This window comes from Macaca thibetana, chromosome 16 (assembly GCF_024542745.1).
Source record: "Macaca thibetana thibetana isolate TM-01 chromosome 16, ASM2454274v1, whole genome shotgun sequence".
NCBI classification, from domain to species: Eukaryota; Metazoa; Chordata; class Mammalia; order Primates; family Cercopithecidae; genus Macaca; species Macaca thibetana.
Window position 1 is genome coordinate 76,524,747 of NC_065593.1, and position 17,554 is coordinate 76,542,300.

A 17,554-nucleotide genomic window follows, 5' to 3' on the forward strand; every position below is an offset into this window, starting at 1 on the left:
AAGACGTAAATGTATAACCACCCTACTTAGTACTTCATTAATTCCAGGTCTAGAGCTAGATAGAGGGAAACATGAACAGTCAGAAGTGAAATTGTCTAACCCTTTTTGTTTTTTCAAAAACCAAATAAGGTGTTCTCAAACTGGAGTTCTGCAGTAATTCTCAATTCTCAACCCAAATATTTATGTTTTACTTGATGGAGTTCAGGACATGATACCTCAAAATATGGCACCCTGGCATTTAACAGAACAGAAGCAGAAAGATCACTCTCACCCTCCCCTTGCACTTCTTCCTAAAGCAGACTCCTAAAACCTAGAAAGGATTTTTTAATCTTCTCCTAAAGCAGGTCATAAGACCCTCATTCAAGAGGTGTCCTGCCTATCCCTGGAGGAAAGAAACATCTTTATCTCTGAAGACAGAGGCATACAGAAAAGAATCTTAATAAAAAGTCTTGCTAAGTTCCCCCACACCCCATCCCCAGTTTACTACCATAAAATTACACTTTTTAAAAATCCAATCACACTTCTTCACAGCTATCCACTTCTTCGTCAAATCTAACATTAAAAATACACAGATTTACCCATTTCTTCAGGTCTTCATTTCCTTATGAAGGCTCCAGTGCCACGTAAAATTCATTAAGTAAATTTGTATGCTTTATTCATTGTTAACAAATCTGTCTTTTGTTTTAGGGGTCTCCGTCATGAACCTAGTGATGAACGAAGAAAAGATATTTTTCTTCCTCTACATACTTTTAAATTCATTATTTCACTAGGAAGCCCCTATTCATTTATTTGTATATAAATTGGAAAAGTCTGTCTATATAACAACTGCCTTTTTGAAACATCCACTTGGATGTCTCAAATATACTTCAAACTCAAAATATTGAAATATGAAATTCTAAACTTCCTTTCATCCCTTCAAACCTGATCCTCTCCATCAGAGCTCCCCATCTCAATGAATTCATCATCAAATATTGATTTTCTCTCCTAAATGTCTCTTGAATCCATCCACTTGTCTCCATCTCCAACCTGCATCCACTCCTATGTCCATTCTCTTCTCAACATATATCCACAAATAGCTGAGTAATCATTTAGAAATGCAAATCTAACAGTTACCTCACTTTATACTTAGAATGCTTAAATGTTCTCCCATCAGAAGATATAATATTGAACATGATCTGTAAGGTTCTACTTTTCCAGCTTCATTTCTAATTGGATCTACTTTTGTTTTTCTAATATTGGCTTTCTTTCAGTTTCTGATCTCTATCTTCAGATGTCTAAAGCAGGCACCTGAAAAACAACTACTGTATACCTGAGGAGTAAGGAAGGATAAAACAGTTTTCACCTAAAATCCCTGCCTTCGTATATGAGGAAGTAAAAATTTCAAAAGACATTAGTAATAGGCTATTTTTATTTTACGTCACATGGTTCACAAGAAACCTCTTACTCCCTATTTAGAATGACAGCTACTGATTGACTAAAAATCAGATCTCCCCATCTCCATTTCACTTCCAAGAAAAAAACACGACCTTTCTGTTTTGACTGATAAATTTAAATATATAGACACTCACTGGAAAATCAAAGCAATACAAAGCCAAATAATCATATATTATGCAAATATTCCTCAAATTTGTTTTTTCAAATAAATTATACTTTATTCATCCCATTATGCCTAAAATCTTTACTGGTTATATATAAATTTTTTTAAAGTACTTAGCATAATACCATGCACTTGTGGGTACCTAATCTGTACTATATTACTTGATTATAATAATAATGGCAATGAAACTAGAAATTTGAGATCAAAATATGTTAAAGAATTTATTAAAGGCCGAGTATGGTGGCTCTCAGCACTTTGGGAGGCCAAGGCAGGTGGATCACCTGAGGTCAGGAGTTCGAGACCAGCCTGGCCAACACGATGAAACTCTGTCTATACAAAAATTAGCCAAGTGTTGTGGTGAGCGCCTATAATCTTAGCTACTCAGGAGGCTGCAACAGAAGAATCACTTGAATCCAAAAGATGGAGGATGCAGTGAGCTGAGATGGTGCCACTGCACTCCAGCAGCCTGGGCAACAAGAGTGAAACTCCATCTCAAAAAAAAAAAAAAAAAGAGTTGGGTGTGGTGGCACACACTTGTAGTCCCAGCTACTTAGAAGGCTGAGGCAGGAGAATCGCTTAAACCCAGGAGGTGGAGGTTGCAGTGAGCCAAGATCACACCACTGCACTCCAGCCTGGGCAACAGAGCGTGACTCTGTCTCAAAAAAAAAAAAGAATTTATTAAAGATAACAGTGTTACCTTTGTACATGCAATATGCAAAATTTAAAAACAATATTCCTTTCCCTAAACTTATCATTAGAAAAGTTCTTGAGTGTTACATTTTGTATTTTTCTCCCAAGGAACTAGGAAAAGTGAATACAATGATTAAGTAGTTGGATAATGGGAATTATTACGACCAAACAGAATGCAGAAATATTTAATCAAAGAATAAAGAGAGAAGCCAGGCATGATCGTGTGTGCCTATAGTCCCAGCTACTTGGAAGGCTAATATGGGAAAATTACTTGAGCCCAGGAGTTCGAGACCAGCTTAGGCAATATAGTGAGACTCCCATCTCTACTTTCTAAAAATAATTTTTTAAATAAAAAGAATATGGAAAGAACTGAATAAAAGAACCCAGAAAAGACTCATATGCAAATATAAGAGATTCTTAGTACATGAGAAAGCTGGGATGATAAATCACTGGAGAAAGAAAAGGGTATTCAACAACAAATATGGTGGGGAAAACTGGCTTTCTCCACATGAGAAAAAAAAATTAGACCCTTTTCTCATACCATAATCCTCTTACCAAAACAATAAAAAAAAAAAAAGGAAAAAAAAACCCAAATGTATTAAAAATATGGAAGTGAAAAAACAAAACTTCAAAGCTATTTCAAGAAAATACAGAAGAATGTATTTGTGGTCTCTGAGTAAAGAAAGATTCCTGAAATAACATGTAGTATAACAAAGAATGATAGATTTGAATAAATTAAAATTTTAAACTTCTATTTAACAGAAGTTTGGAGTTTCAGTCCTAAAACCAAAGGCCACGTTTTAAGACAGAGTACAGACTGACAGAAGGTATCTGTTATAAATATCACAGGCTAAGGATCAATCTAAAATAAGGGTCTGCAAACTTTTTCTATAAAGAGAGTAAATATTTTAGGCTTTGCAGACCATATGCTCTCTGTCATGACTACTCAACTCTGCCATTGTGGTGCAAAAGCAGGCACAGACAATATGTAAATAAATAAGTGCATCTGTATCCCACTAAAACTATTCAAGGACACTGAGATTTGAATTTTCTGTAATGTTCATAGGTTGTAACATTTTATTCTCCTTTAATTTTTTTCAGAATGATTGGAAAATAAATGGAAAAACCATCCTTAGCTCACAGGCCACACAAAAACAGGGGGCAGGCTGGATTTGACCTATGGGCTACAGTTGCTGAACCTGTCCAGAATCCATAAAAAACCCCTATAAATCAGTAAGAAAAAGACAATCCAACAGAAAGATGTATAAAGGATATAAAGAGGTTATTAACAAATGAGGAACTCTAAAGGCCTATAAAACATATGAAAAGATGTTCAACCTCACTAGAAATTAAGGAAACAAATTAAATCACTAGAACATCACCTTTCTCCTACCACACTGAGAAAAAGGAAGAAATCTGACCATATGACTATTGGATAGGAGGAAAAAAAAAACCTCTCAAACACTTCTAAGAATATAAATTGGGAAAGTGACAAAGTAGTGAAATCATGTAGTAAAAGTAATAATGCAAATAACCTACATTTGCAAGTCCATTTCTAGGTACAGTTCCTAGAAAAACTAACGTGCAGGTAAGGATATTCACTGGAACATTATTTGTGATCACACATACAAAAAACCAGAAAACTCAAATTCATATTAGGAGGGAAATGGATGGAAGAAATGGGCTCATAAAATAGAATACTATACAATACATAAAAGAAACAAACTAGGTTTCTAACAAGAGCAGAAAAGCAAGTTGCAGAATGATATAGAGGAAATGATACCATCTATTATATTTTAAAACACACAATACTAAACTAAAAATCCTTCATGGATACATTTATACTGGGAATTTTCATCTCTGATAAAGGAGATTCAAACATTAATCTTTTTAAACCAAATTCTAAATCTGTCTGGTCTATATATTATCTATGTCTGTGTGCATCTGTGTTGGGATATAGTTAAAGCAAAGGGAACTAGTAAGAAACCAAGCCATGTTTTATTTGGAAAACTAATGGAAGGTACTTATTAGAAAAATCAGATGAACATTTAAGAAAATTCATTCTTACAGCAAAATAGAGAATGAACTAAAGGGTACTGAGATTGGAGACACAATAATTTAAGTGACATGAGATTCTGAAGAAATGAGAATGAAGAAGTAAAGAGAAGACAAAGGTCAGAAATACACGAAAGTTTTATCATCTGGACTTGATGACTGATAGATGTTGGCAGCCATTTGGGGGAGAGAAAACTTAATATATTTTTCCAACTGCTTCCTATATATACTTTTACTATGGCTATATAAAATTGCTTTTAGAACTGTACATCTGCATTAGTTGATGATGATAATGGCCATCAGCTACAGCTGAATGATTGAAAAGGGATTTTTGAAAACAAAACATCAGTTAAAGCAATTTTGAAAGATGTAGCAGAAAGGTTTTCTCTGCTTTGCAGTTTCTGCCAGAACATATATATAATGTATGCTTCTGAGGGCTAAAGATACTGTTGAATACTAATACAGCTTAATCTTCAATTACTAGAGGAAAAGATGATAAAAGAGTTCAAAGTACACTAGTACAAGTCCCGACTCCACCATTTACTGTGTGACTTTGGTCAAGTCACTTAACTTCTTGCTCTCTGCCTCAGTTTTTTCATCGTTAAATGAGTAAAATAATAGAATTTATTTCACGAGGTTGTGGAAATTAAATCAGCATAATTATGTACGGCTTTATATATGTATATATATGGGTTTATAATTATGTATGGGTTTATATATGTGTATGTGTGTGAATACTAAACACACACGTTTGTGATTATTATTTGTACATCAATTACTGGGAACCCATTAAGTGATGAGGCATTGTACTATGTGCTAGAGAACTGGCAATAACAAATTTACATTTTTGCCCTCTTGAAGTACATAGCCTTTACAATGTGAGAGATAGATATGTGAATGTATGTGCTGTCTTCAATCTACCTAATTAATTCCCGAAGCTATTTCTCAATCTAACCAAGCCTATCAACAATTTTCATGTCCATATAATCTTTCAACAATTGCTAAAAATCAATGGAAACAGGTTATGGCTATACAGAGAAAAGTCTTTTCTAAAATACAAATAGTTTTATGAACAGGTCTTTAATAGAAAAAAATAAAATAAAATACAGATCTATGGATGTTGTTACTTTATAAACTACATTTTCATTTTTATCTCTAAGTTTTCTAGTTATTCTATGTCTTCCATCCTTAATATAGGCTAGTCTAGAAGATTAAAAAATACATAAAACTCCCAGAAACTTATCTCTCAATTCCACCTCCCCATTCCAAGAATGTAACAAATTCTTCACTGTTAATTTCTTCTACCCTTAACCACACTGTGAATCTGAAAGATTCATAAACAATACCCTCAGAAACTACTTGGGTCTTAAAATTATAAAGACAATGATAGCTAAATAAATACTAATGAGATTTTTATTGCTTAGTTGAAAATGAATTAGTGTATTTGTAGTGTAAAACCTTTTGTTTTCATGCTGTAATCGAGTATTTTTTAATAAAATGTTTATTGTCAAAAACAGCTCATACAACAGTCATTCCCTCATCATCTTACTTTTTAACACTCTTTCAACAAAAGATATCTTAAATGCATCCAGCTCTCTATTGCAAATTTACAGTAGTAATCCTTGCCAGCCATTTTGTTTTCAGCTTGTAACACTTGCAGCCAGCTGCCTTCAGCCTGACTCTATTAGCATATTGGATAATTTAGAAAATAAGCACAGAAACAGAACCTATAAAATATAGTGGACTTTTATCAGATATATCTATATATATTTTCTTTAATATGCTTTATTTTATGATGCTTCTTTACTTCCTTTCAATATTATTCATTCTCTTAATGTAAATGCTCACTCCTGCTCACAATAACTTTCCCTCCCTTAGATCCTATAATTGAAGTTGACCTATTACGGTTTAAATATAAGAATTTTCAAATTTTAGTAGAATAAACTACAGGCATATTTTAAATATTTTCTGTAAATGCAGAGAAAAGTTGCATATTTGGTACTATAATTTGCAACTATATTCCAGCAGACTATCTAGCCAAGAATAACAAACACGTAAAAGCTAACATACATTATTCTCACATCTCAAGGGTATTTCTAATAGCTAGGAGACAGCAAACAATTCTCCACCTGTTCTGACTTGCAGTATCCTGCTGTTTGAGCGTCAATAACAATGTGCCCTCACCAAGCATCACTAAAGTCTTAGATGACAAATTATCTAATGCAATTTTAATATGATGGGAAAGGGTGGGACCAAAGAGTTAGTATGAGTGTCCTGTTCTTCAGAGCTCTTTTCCATCTCATCCATCTCCTTCCCCCAACAAGTCCCACTCATTCATATTTCATAAATGTTCTGAAATTATGTTATTCATTAACCCAGTCTATCAGTTAACATAAAACTCTTTTTAGAGAGACTCTTGTAGTTCATTACAGAATACTACTTAGAAAGTTCATTAACTTGATAGAATATAACACTCCCTTTAAGTAACACCAAGCAAAGCAAAAAAATAAAAATAAAAAAAGAGGCTGAAAAAAAAAGTTCAGTGATTAAGATTACTGAAGTGCTTTAGTGACTTCATTTTCTCTTCCAAACCCCTTCCCTTCTCCAAGGCATTTTTGTTTTTATGTGATACTAACCACTCAGGCTGCTGTAGAAGCCTCTGGTTAGAATGGATTTCGAGGCTGCTGTATCTTGTGAGGAACCAATCAGATTTCTTTGTTTCATCTGCAACATTCCATCAGGGTTATATAACATTTTAGATTCATGAAACATTTCAATAATATAGTATATTTCAATCTGTAGTTAGTTATTGTCACTAAACTTGACATTAAAAAAATCTCATTGAGTTATTTGATAAAATCAAAGAAATATAGTACAAATGAGAGATTTGTTTTTAATATTTTTTTCTTTTTGGGGAGAACACAGAATTTGCTTTGGCTATAAAAAGAGTTTCTGAAAATATACAATATGAGTACTATGGAGACTACTAGGATTAATGTTTACTCCTTATTATTTTTGTCTACAGTAAGGTAGGTAAGGTAATCCAACACAGTGGCAGACAGCCAGCCATACAGTTGTTAATTCTTATCACATACAAAATGTCTTTAGCATGGAATAAAACATTATACATTTCTAAGCGCAGGCTGAATCCCTGGCAAATCTTTTAAAAGCACAGAAAAATTAAGTCAAGTATTTAAAATGTTTGGACAAATATTTTCTCAAATAAGAAAATCTGAACTCTGAATGTCATACTCCAATTTACTACCCACAACACTAACCAAAATAATATACCAGCAGCATTTTTAGCTATATGATTAGAATACTTGCATTACACTTGTAGTGGAACCATACACATATTCTCTCTCTCTCTGCCAGAGATAAATGCTGCATAACTTAAATACTGCTCTTCTGTGCTATTAATACAGCAACTCAGATATTCAAAAACATATTAAGCTGAAATCTGTGAATCTAGTAGTTTCTCTCTTTTTACAACTCAAAGGCATCCCACAGATGATGGTTACAAATCAGCACAGGATTAAAATAGTGCCCCCCAACACATGAAAAGCTGAATCTGCTGGGTGTGGCTTAAGTAAACATCTTGTCTCAACTGGACAGCTCCCCAGTAACACAGCCACAGAAACCCAAAATATGTGAGTACATAAGTAAAGTGTTTCTTGGGAGGGGGTGGGAAACTAAGCCTCCATGTTTCATCTATGCTTGATGCTCAATTGTTTCTATACTGTACTTCTGAAATGACAGTGCCTTGAGTCAATGCTGAACATTGTTCAAGAAACCAAGGACAGAGAAATGTTACTTGTCCTACTTCCTCTCCTTTATTTTATGCTCCCTGTCTACAACATGGCTGTTCTTACAAACATTTTGCTTTCATAGAAGAGGTAATCATTTAAATCATGACTATGTGCAATGCGAACTCACACTGCATTACAGTCATCAATAAAATATGAAGTGCCAACTCCAGGGTTCATTCTACTGATTTTCCATATCTCACCACAGAATGCGCTACTAATGTTTTCTGCTATTATAAAATGAACAATATAGGGAAAGAGACATTGGCAGGAGCTGCGACAAATGTACAACAGAGAAAATATAAAGACTAGAAGTGCTTACTTTTAAAAAATCCAGTATTAATAGATATAACCTTCACAAACACCTATCTATATAGACACACACATTACACGTTTAGTATAAATATAAATGTTTAAAACTACCATGCATGCATCTAGTAATGTTATAAATACAATATACCTGAACCTCTTTATATAGAGGGCATGAAGATTTTAGAACTACAACAGTTTCATTCTTACTGGCCAGAATCAAATATTAAAACAGCTGAAGACATCTGACATACTGAACCACATCCAAGCCTTTAATCTTGTTAACAATTTTCTCTCCTGTTCACTGTAGCAAACTCACCTCTGGATCATATTGACGGTTATTTTTTTCCCAAGCCCTGTACATGCTGCACCATTTTGTTTGTCTTCTGGACAGTGGAGAAATCGGCAGAACAGCAGTGAAGGAGTGTACTGGAGTCAGCAGAGTCAGTGCCAGCCTCCTACTGCAGTCTGTATATTGAACGCACTCAAACCCACAGGTGCCTACGTAAAATCCTCCAGCTGCAGCCTGCAACTTAATGTTTCTTTCAGCAGTAAATCTGTATGCTACTTTCACTTTGCTTTAATCCAACAAAAGGACAGAATGCACAACAGTATGCCAGATGATTTTGCAAAAAATACTTATATAGACATTGTCTCTATTAAGTAGCCAAAAATAAATGAATTTTTTAATCATGAAGATTCAGAAGAACAATCACCAAAAGAGAAATGTATTTCTAACATTTCTAAAATTCTAAACTGATAATTTTTTCAAGAAAATTTAACATTAAAGACTAACACATGATATGTCTTAATTTTCTCACCTAAATAGCTTATGAAAGTAATTTTTTACACACCATAGGTAAATCATGTATAAATGCATAAACAGGCTTTCCTCCCATACCTTTCATCAACAGATAATTCATTTATTAGGAGGAAATGTGGAACTCATCTGATAAAAAGGCAAAGTGAATCTAAATAAATCAATGCTCACTCAATAAATGACAGAGAAAACAAGAAAAAGAGGCTCACAGTCCTTTCACATAAACTTCAAACACATACACTCTTATCCACCAGAATTAAAAAATTGGAAGAAACCTTGAAAAAGACAACTCTAAAACTTTGATTTTTCAGATTAACAAATTAAGGACAGAGAGATTAAGGCTAAAGTACCTTTCCCAAGGTCATAAAGCTATTCTATAGCAGAGCCTGGTCTTTTAAATACACCTTTTTAGTAAATACTTAATAACTACTGAAACTCACTCAAGATTAAACAGTAACCTGAATATTGCTATAACTATTGAAGTCTATAGTTTAAAAAATTTATGAAAAAGAAATATCCAAGCCCAAATAACTAAACAGGTGAATTCTACCAAACATTTAAAGAAATAACACAAATTCTACAATTTCTTCCAGAAAACAGAAGAGCAGAAAATACTCCCAACTCATTTTATGAAGACAGGATTACTCAAATGTCAAACCAGATAAAGACATTACCAAAAAAGAATACTACACACCAAAATCCCTTTAGGAACATAGAAACAAAGATCCTCAACAAAATATTAGAAAATAAAATCCAGTAATGTAGAAAAAGAACAACAAACTATGAGTGGGTGGGGTTTATCCTGGAAATGCTAGACTAGTTTAGTATTTGAAAATCATTCAGTGTAATCTACCATACTAATGGTTCAAAGAAGAAAAATCACATGATCTTATTACTTGATCAGAGAAAAAGTATTTTTTTAAAAAATTAGCACTTGAAGAAAACTAGGAAAGTAGGAATACAGGGGAACTACTTCAACTTGATAAAGAACATCCATAAAATAGCTACAGCTAGCATCATATTTATTTGTCAAAAACAACGTTTCCCCCCACCAACGCTCAGGAAACAAGGCAAGAACACCACTCCCACCACTCTTAGCCATCATTGTACTAGAAGTGCTAGCCAGTGCCATAAAATGAGAAAAAGAATAAAGAGCATACATACTGGAAAGGAACAAATAAAACTCTCGCTATTATCAACAGACATTATTGTCCACTTAAAAGATTCAAAGGAACCTACTAAAAAACAAAAACAAAAAACATCTATTAGAAGTAATAAGTTAGTTTCGCAAAGTTATACGATACAAAGTAAAAAAAAAAATCATATACCTATGTTTTATTTTATTTTTTGAGATGGAGTCTCGGTCTGTCACACAGCTGGAGCACAGTGGTGCAATCTCAGCTCACTGCAACCTCCGCCTCCCGGTTCAAGCAATTCTCCTGCCTCAGCCTCCCGAGTAGCTGGGATTACAGGTGCCCACCGGCTTGCCTGGCTAATTTTCGTATTTTTCGTAGACATAGAGGTTTACCATGTTGGCCAGACTGGTCTTGAACTCAGTCCCGAGTAGCTGGGATTACAGGTGCCTGCCAGCATGCCTGGCTAATTTTTGTATTTTTCGTAGAGACAGAGTTTTACCATGTTGGCCAGACTGGTCTTGACCTCAGGTGATCCGCCTGCCTCAGCCTCCTACAGTGCTGAGATTACAAGCATGAGCCACCATGCCCAGTCTGTGTGTGTGTGTGTGTGTGTGTGTGTGTGTGTGTGTATGTTTTAAATATTACCAATGTACAATAAGAAACCAAAATTTTAAAAACAAGAGTTCACCCACCCCCTTATCTGTGATTTCTCTTTCCATGGTTTCAGCTACCTACAGTCAACTGCAGTCTGAAAATATTAAATGGAAAATCCAAGAAATTACCAATTCATGTTTTAAATTACACCCCATACTGAGTGGTGTGAATCTCACGTCATCCTGCCCAGGATGTAAATCATCCCTTCCAGCATATCCACTGCTGTATACCATACCTGCCATTAGTAACTTCCGGCATATCCATGCTGTATACCCTACCTGCCTGTTAGTCGTTTGGATATGCTCATTAGTGATCTTGGTTATCAGATCAACAGATCACAAGAAGAAGGATGAATAAAGTACAATAAGATATTCTGCGAGAAAAGATCACATTCATATTTGTTATAATATATAGATAATAATTGTTCTATTTGACTATTGTTATTGTTGTGAATATCTTACTATGTGTAATTTATAAATTAAACTTTATCATAGGTACATATGTATGTGTAAGAAAAGACATAAGTATATATAGGGTTTGGGGCTATCCGCAGTTTTAGGAATCCACTGGGGGCTGTGGTGTGTATCCTCTGTGGACAAGAGGCGACTACTATACCACTAGCTCAAAAAAAATACTTATGTATTTTATGTGTAAGTCTAATGAAACATGTACGAGATCTATATGCTGGAAACTACCAAATGCTGATGAAAAATATCAAGGAAGAACTAAACAAATGGAAAGACGTAACGTGTTCATGTACTAAAAGAAGACCCCACATGGAAAAAATGTTCTATCCCAGTTGATCTATAGATTTAATGTAATTCCACCCAAAATCCCAGAAGGATCTTTTTATAGATAGACAAGATGATTCTAAAATTTATATGGAAAAGCAAAGGATCTAAAATAGCTATGACAATTTAGAAAAAGAACAAAGTTGGAAGAATTATACTACCCTATTTTAAGACTTACTATAAAGCTACAGTAATCAAGACAGTGCAGTACTGGCAAAAGGATACAAAGAGATCAGTTAACAGAACAGAGAGTGCAGAAATAGACCCAAATAAATATGGCCAATTGATTTTTAACAACAGTGCAAAAGCTACTCAAAGGATAAAGTGTAGTCTTTTCAACAATGGTGTTAGAACAATTACATAACCATACGAAAAACCAAACAAACATATCAACCTTAGCCTCACACTTTATATATATAAAAAAAAAAATCATACATCTACATATAAAACTTTTAGAAGAAACACAGGAGAAATCTTTATGACCTGTGATTAGCCAAAGAGTTTTTAAATATGATAGTAAAAACATGAACCATTAAAAAAAGATAAATGAACTTTATCAAACACTGTTAAGAGAATAAACAAAGCAAGCAAAACACATATCCAACAGAAGATTTGTATATAGAATACACAATGAACTCTCAAATTTCACCAATGAGAAAACAAACAACCAAATAAAACATGGGCAAAAGATCTGATGACACTTCACCATAGAGGATACATGGAAGACAAGCACATGAAAAGATGTTCATTAGCCATCAGAGAAATGCCAATTAAAACTACAATGAAACACCACTACACATAGAATAGCTAAAATTTTTTACAATTGACAATACCAAGTGCTACCAAGGGGGTGGAGCAGTTGGAACTCTTATATGTTGCTGGTGGGAATGAAAAGGGTACAGCTACTCTGGAAAACTGCTTGGAAGTTCCTTATGTAGTTAAACATACACCTAGCATAAGATCCAACAATCCTACTTCCTAGGCATCAGCCCTACAGATATGAAAACTTATGTTCACATAAAAATCGATACATGAATGTCTGTAGTGGCTCTATTCATAATCACCTAAAATTGGAAATAATCTGAATGGTCTTCAGTGGGTGAACAGATAAGCAAACAATACATCCATACAATGGCACACCACTCAGCAATAAAAAGGAACACTCACTAGTACTTTCTGACACAACAATTCAGATGAATCTCAAAGGCATTATGCCAAGTGAAAGAAGCCAGTCTTCCAAGGTCATATACAGGCATACCTCAGAGATTTTGCTGGTTCCATTCCAGACCACTGCAAGAAAATGAAGATCGCAATAATGCAAGTCACACAAATTTCTTGGTTGCCCAGTGCAGACAAAAGTTATGTTTATGATATACTATAGTCCACTAACTTTGTATTATGTTTGTAATAGCATTATATCTAAAAAGAAATATATATAACTTTATTTAAAAATACTTTCTTGCTAAAAAATGTTATCATCTGAGCCTTCAGCAAGTTGGGATCTTTTTGCTGGTGGAGGGTCTTTATGTTGACGGATGCTGACTGATTAGAGTGGTAGTTTCTGAAGGCTGGCGTGGTTGTGACAATTTCTGAAAATAAGACAACAAATGAAGTTTGCCACCTCAAATAACTCAGATAACTCTTCCTTTCATGAAAGATTTCTCTGTAGCACATGATACTATTTGATGGCATTTTACTTAGAATTTCTTTCAAAATTGAAGTCAATCCTTTCAAACCCTGGCACTGTTTTATCAACTAGGTTTACGAAATATTCTAAATTATTTGCTGTCATTTCAACAATGTTCACAGCATCTTCACCAGGCATAGATTCCATCTCAAGAAACCACTTTCTCTGCACATCTGTAAGTAACTTCTCATCCATTCAAGTTTTATCATGAGATTACTGCAATTCAGTGCATCTTCAGGCTTTATTTCGAATTCTAGTTCTCTTACTATTTCCACACATCGACAGTTACTTCCTCCAATGAAGTCTTCAAAGCTATCCACGAGGGTTGGAATCAACTTCTTCCAAACTTCTGTTAATGCTGACGTTTTGACCTCCTCCCATGAATCGTAAATGTTCTTAATGGTATCTAGAATGGTGAATCCTTTCCAGAATTTCAATTTACTTTGCCTAGATCCATCAGAGGAATCACTATCTATGGCAGCTATACCCTTGCAAAATGTATTTCTTAAATAATATGACTTGAAAGTCAAAATGTACTCCTTGATCCATGGCTGAAGAATGAATGTTGTGTTTGCAGGCATGAGAATAACATTAATCTCCTTGAACGTTTCCATCAGAGCACTTGGGTGACCAGATGCACTGTCAATGGGCAGGATTATTTTGAATGTTATCTTTGTTTCTGTGCAGTAGATCTCAACGGTGGGCCTAAAATATTTGGTAAACCATGCTGTAAAACAGATATGCTGTCATCCAGGCTTTATTGTTCCATTTATAGAGCACAGGTAGAGTAGATTTAGCATCATTCTTTAGGACCCTAGAAGTCTGGAAATGGTAAATGAGCACTGGCTTCAATTTAAAGTCAGCAGCTGCATTAACCCCTAACAAGAGTCAGCCTATTCTTCAAAGTTTGGAACCCAGGCACTGACTTCTCTCTAGCGATGAAGTCCTAGATGGCATCTTCTTCCTATACAAAGCTGTTTCATATACATTGAAAATCTGTTATTTAGTGTAACCATGTTCACAGCTCATTGGTTTCCCAGGTGAAGGACAGGGGAAAAGAGTGACCAGAAACAAGTATCACGATGTAACCTGTAAGGTGATATATGCTAATTGTGGTGGTAGCTACACATTTACACATGTGTGAAAATTCATAAAACTGCACACCAAGATTAAAAAGTAAATTATACATTATAGTTTTTAAAAACTTCAGTTACCAATGGATGGCCATGACTTCCAATTCTCTCTTCCTCTGCCCTCTCCTGTGGGTCCATAACCCAAATATCTCATGTCCTCTGGATAACCCATCATCACCTCAAATTTCACATTTCATAAAATGAATTCATTACATTTCCCCCCAAACCTCAAATGAAGAGCACCACCATTCACCCAGTCACTTAAGCCAGAAACTTCCTTTATAAACAGGTGTTGTCCTTGAATGTAAGTTCTGTGAGTTATAGCATTATGACATAGGAAACATATATTTGGTTCTGCCTCCCATCCCCAGTTCCTGACATGGTTTTAGAGCTCCTAAAACCATTATAGTTTCCTAAAACTCTTACAGTATTGGGATGATAAGAGCATCTTTTATTATAATACTTGATCTTAGTCCTCCAGTAATAGACACAAGAAGTACTAAGAGCCTTGGTATTTTACTACCAGGAGAGATAAGAGTGTCTTTTTGTATGCTAATGAGATTACTGGTGGCTGAAAGCTCCAGAATAGCATCAGGATGGGGGATGACTGCCAGAGGAACCAATCATGTGATCAAGGGAAACTTTCAGCTCCACCCACCCTAACTCTGGGAAAGGGAAAAGGACTGGAGATTGAGCTCAATCACCAATGGCCAATGATTTAATCAATCATGCCTACATAATGAAGCCTCCATAAAAGCCCTAAACAATGGGGTTCACAGAGCTGCTGGGTCAGTGAGCCTCATGTCAGGAGAGTGGGGTACCCCAATTCCACAGGAGCAGAGCTTCTGTGCTCAGATCTTATCCTATGTACTTCTTCATCTGGCTGTTCATATGGATTCTCTGTAATATCCTTTATAATCAACTGGCAAACGTGAAGTGTCTTCCTGATTTCTGTGAGCTGCTCTGACAAATAACTGAACCCAAGAAGGGAGCCATGGGCACCCAGAAATTATAGCTTGTAGGTCAGAAGAAGTACAAGGGTCTAGAGTTGGCAATTCGTGTCTAAGTGGGGGGCGTCTTGTGGGACTAGTCCTCAACCTGTGGGGTCTAACTCCTGGTTGTCAGAATTAAACTGTAGGATACCCAGTTGGTATTGGAAGAGGTGGAGAATTGTCTAATGGGATGCATCTGGTGTCAGAATGTGTGAGTATAGAAGAAGTTGTCCTTTTAGTAATCTGATATATATATAGCACTGCTCTATCTCCAGTAGCTCTAGCAAGCACTAGATAAGTATTTTTGTTAAGTAAATTAAAAAGTAAGACTAAGACTCTTCCTTCATTTGACCTACACCCAATCAATCATGTAGTTCAGTTGATTCTTTTCTCCATACCACTGCCACGCTCTTAGTTCAGACCCTCATTATCTCTTGCCTGGATGCTGCTGCAATAGCTCCTACAGATGGCGTGTCATTTTGCCTACTCAAAGTCACATACACCCCTTTGTAGGAAGTGCCCTTTAAAAACTCTCACTCCCATACTAATTTACTCCCTCCCTCTACCATCGATGATTTGCACTGGGATAGGTAGCCAACCCAAGCTGAGATTATCAAAAACCTTACCTACACCCTAGTCCAACGTGTAACTGACCTGTCAAAGGGTAGACACCAGACCTAAATAAGACCAGAGTTGACCTACCCATGAGCTTATGGATGTGAAAACAAAAGAAATGAATCAGTATCCTTCTCTGGGTGCCTGGACTACAAGATACAAAACTCAGATCCTGGTAGCTATGTTCTACTATTTGAACTGAAACCAATGTGCAAGGTTGCAAGAGAATGAAATAGATATGCTGAAAGAAACAGATATAAGAAATGGGAGTGAACCACCACAGTACCAAACTACCTATATATAGTTCACAAAATGTGTCAAGTTTTCTCACAACTTCGTCATTACACTTGCTGTACTCTGTGCCTGAAATGTCCTCTTCCCCATTTCTCAAAGTGGCTAACTGCTATGTAGGCTTGGTGATAGTCACCACCTCCTCCAAGAATTGTTCTATTTCCCTCCAGTCTGAGATTGAGCCCTTCCCTTGGAACTCCCTTAGTACCAAGGGAGTTCATCACAATACTTCTCATACATATTTTAGTAATACTGGTTTATTTATTACAGGCAGTAGAATCTGGCAAAGACTATGTCTTTTATTTATAAGTAAGCTGTGTCCCCCAATATTTTACTTGGTCCACTTAGTTTTACATTAAGTGCTCACCCTATAATCAGGGATGGAGAAACAACACAGAAAAGAAGGAAGAAGTATCGAATAGTACCTCATCCTTAGAGCATGAAACCACTGGAAGCTTAACAGAAAGGAAAACTGAATGGTCTGATCATTTTTTAAAATGGAAACAAAGTAGAACAGCAAAGTAGCACAACATTCTGAGTAAAGAAGTGACTATACTGACTAGTATACGAATAATTACAGAGCTAAGATCATGAAGTGTGATGTAAATTTTTGAAGGAAATAGTACAGCCAGGCTTTACTTTGAAAAAAATCATTTTTTCTTCAATATTCTCTTTCTCCCAAAGAACATTCCCCAGCCAAGCCTTCTGTGGTTAGGATGAAAGGTAACAACAAAAAAAGCAGACAAATACATTTCTAATACTTGGGTTTGGAAAAACCTGACCTCTTTCAGGTACAAAAAAGATTTATGTCATTAAAATTATACATTTAGGAAAAAAATTAAGTAGGAGCAAATCTCCCATCCACTCCTATTCCAGAAGAGAATTCCCCTGGTCAAGAACAATCATAGATATTTATTTTCTGGGATGATCTGCTGGTTGGTTTCCCAGGCAGGGCCTGTCACACTAAAAACCTATAGT

The 17,554-nt window shown here is 35.4% G+C and overlaps 1 protein-coding gene across 8 annotated transcripts in view; it reads right to left on the reverse strand.

Moving 5' to 3' along the window:
- The window catches only part of TANC2 (tetratricopeptide repeat, ankyrin repeat and coiled-coil containing 2), a 468,803-nt gene that overhangs the window by 382,867 nt on the left and 68,382 nt on the right, over positions 1 to 17,554 (reverse strand). Inside the window, exon 1 of one of the 8 annotated variants that reach the window (XM_050764938.1) lies at positions 8,777 to 9,141. The exons of the other annotated variants lie outside the window; for them this stretch is intronic. The gene's annotated coding sequence lies outside the window, so the exon portion shown is untranslated. Of the gene's footprint in view, positions 1 to 8,776; positions 9,142 to 17,554 lie in introns of those variants that run through there. 8 annotated transcript variants of the gene reach the window in all.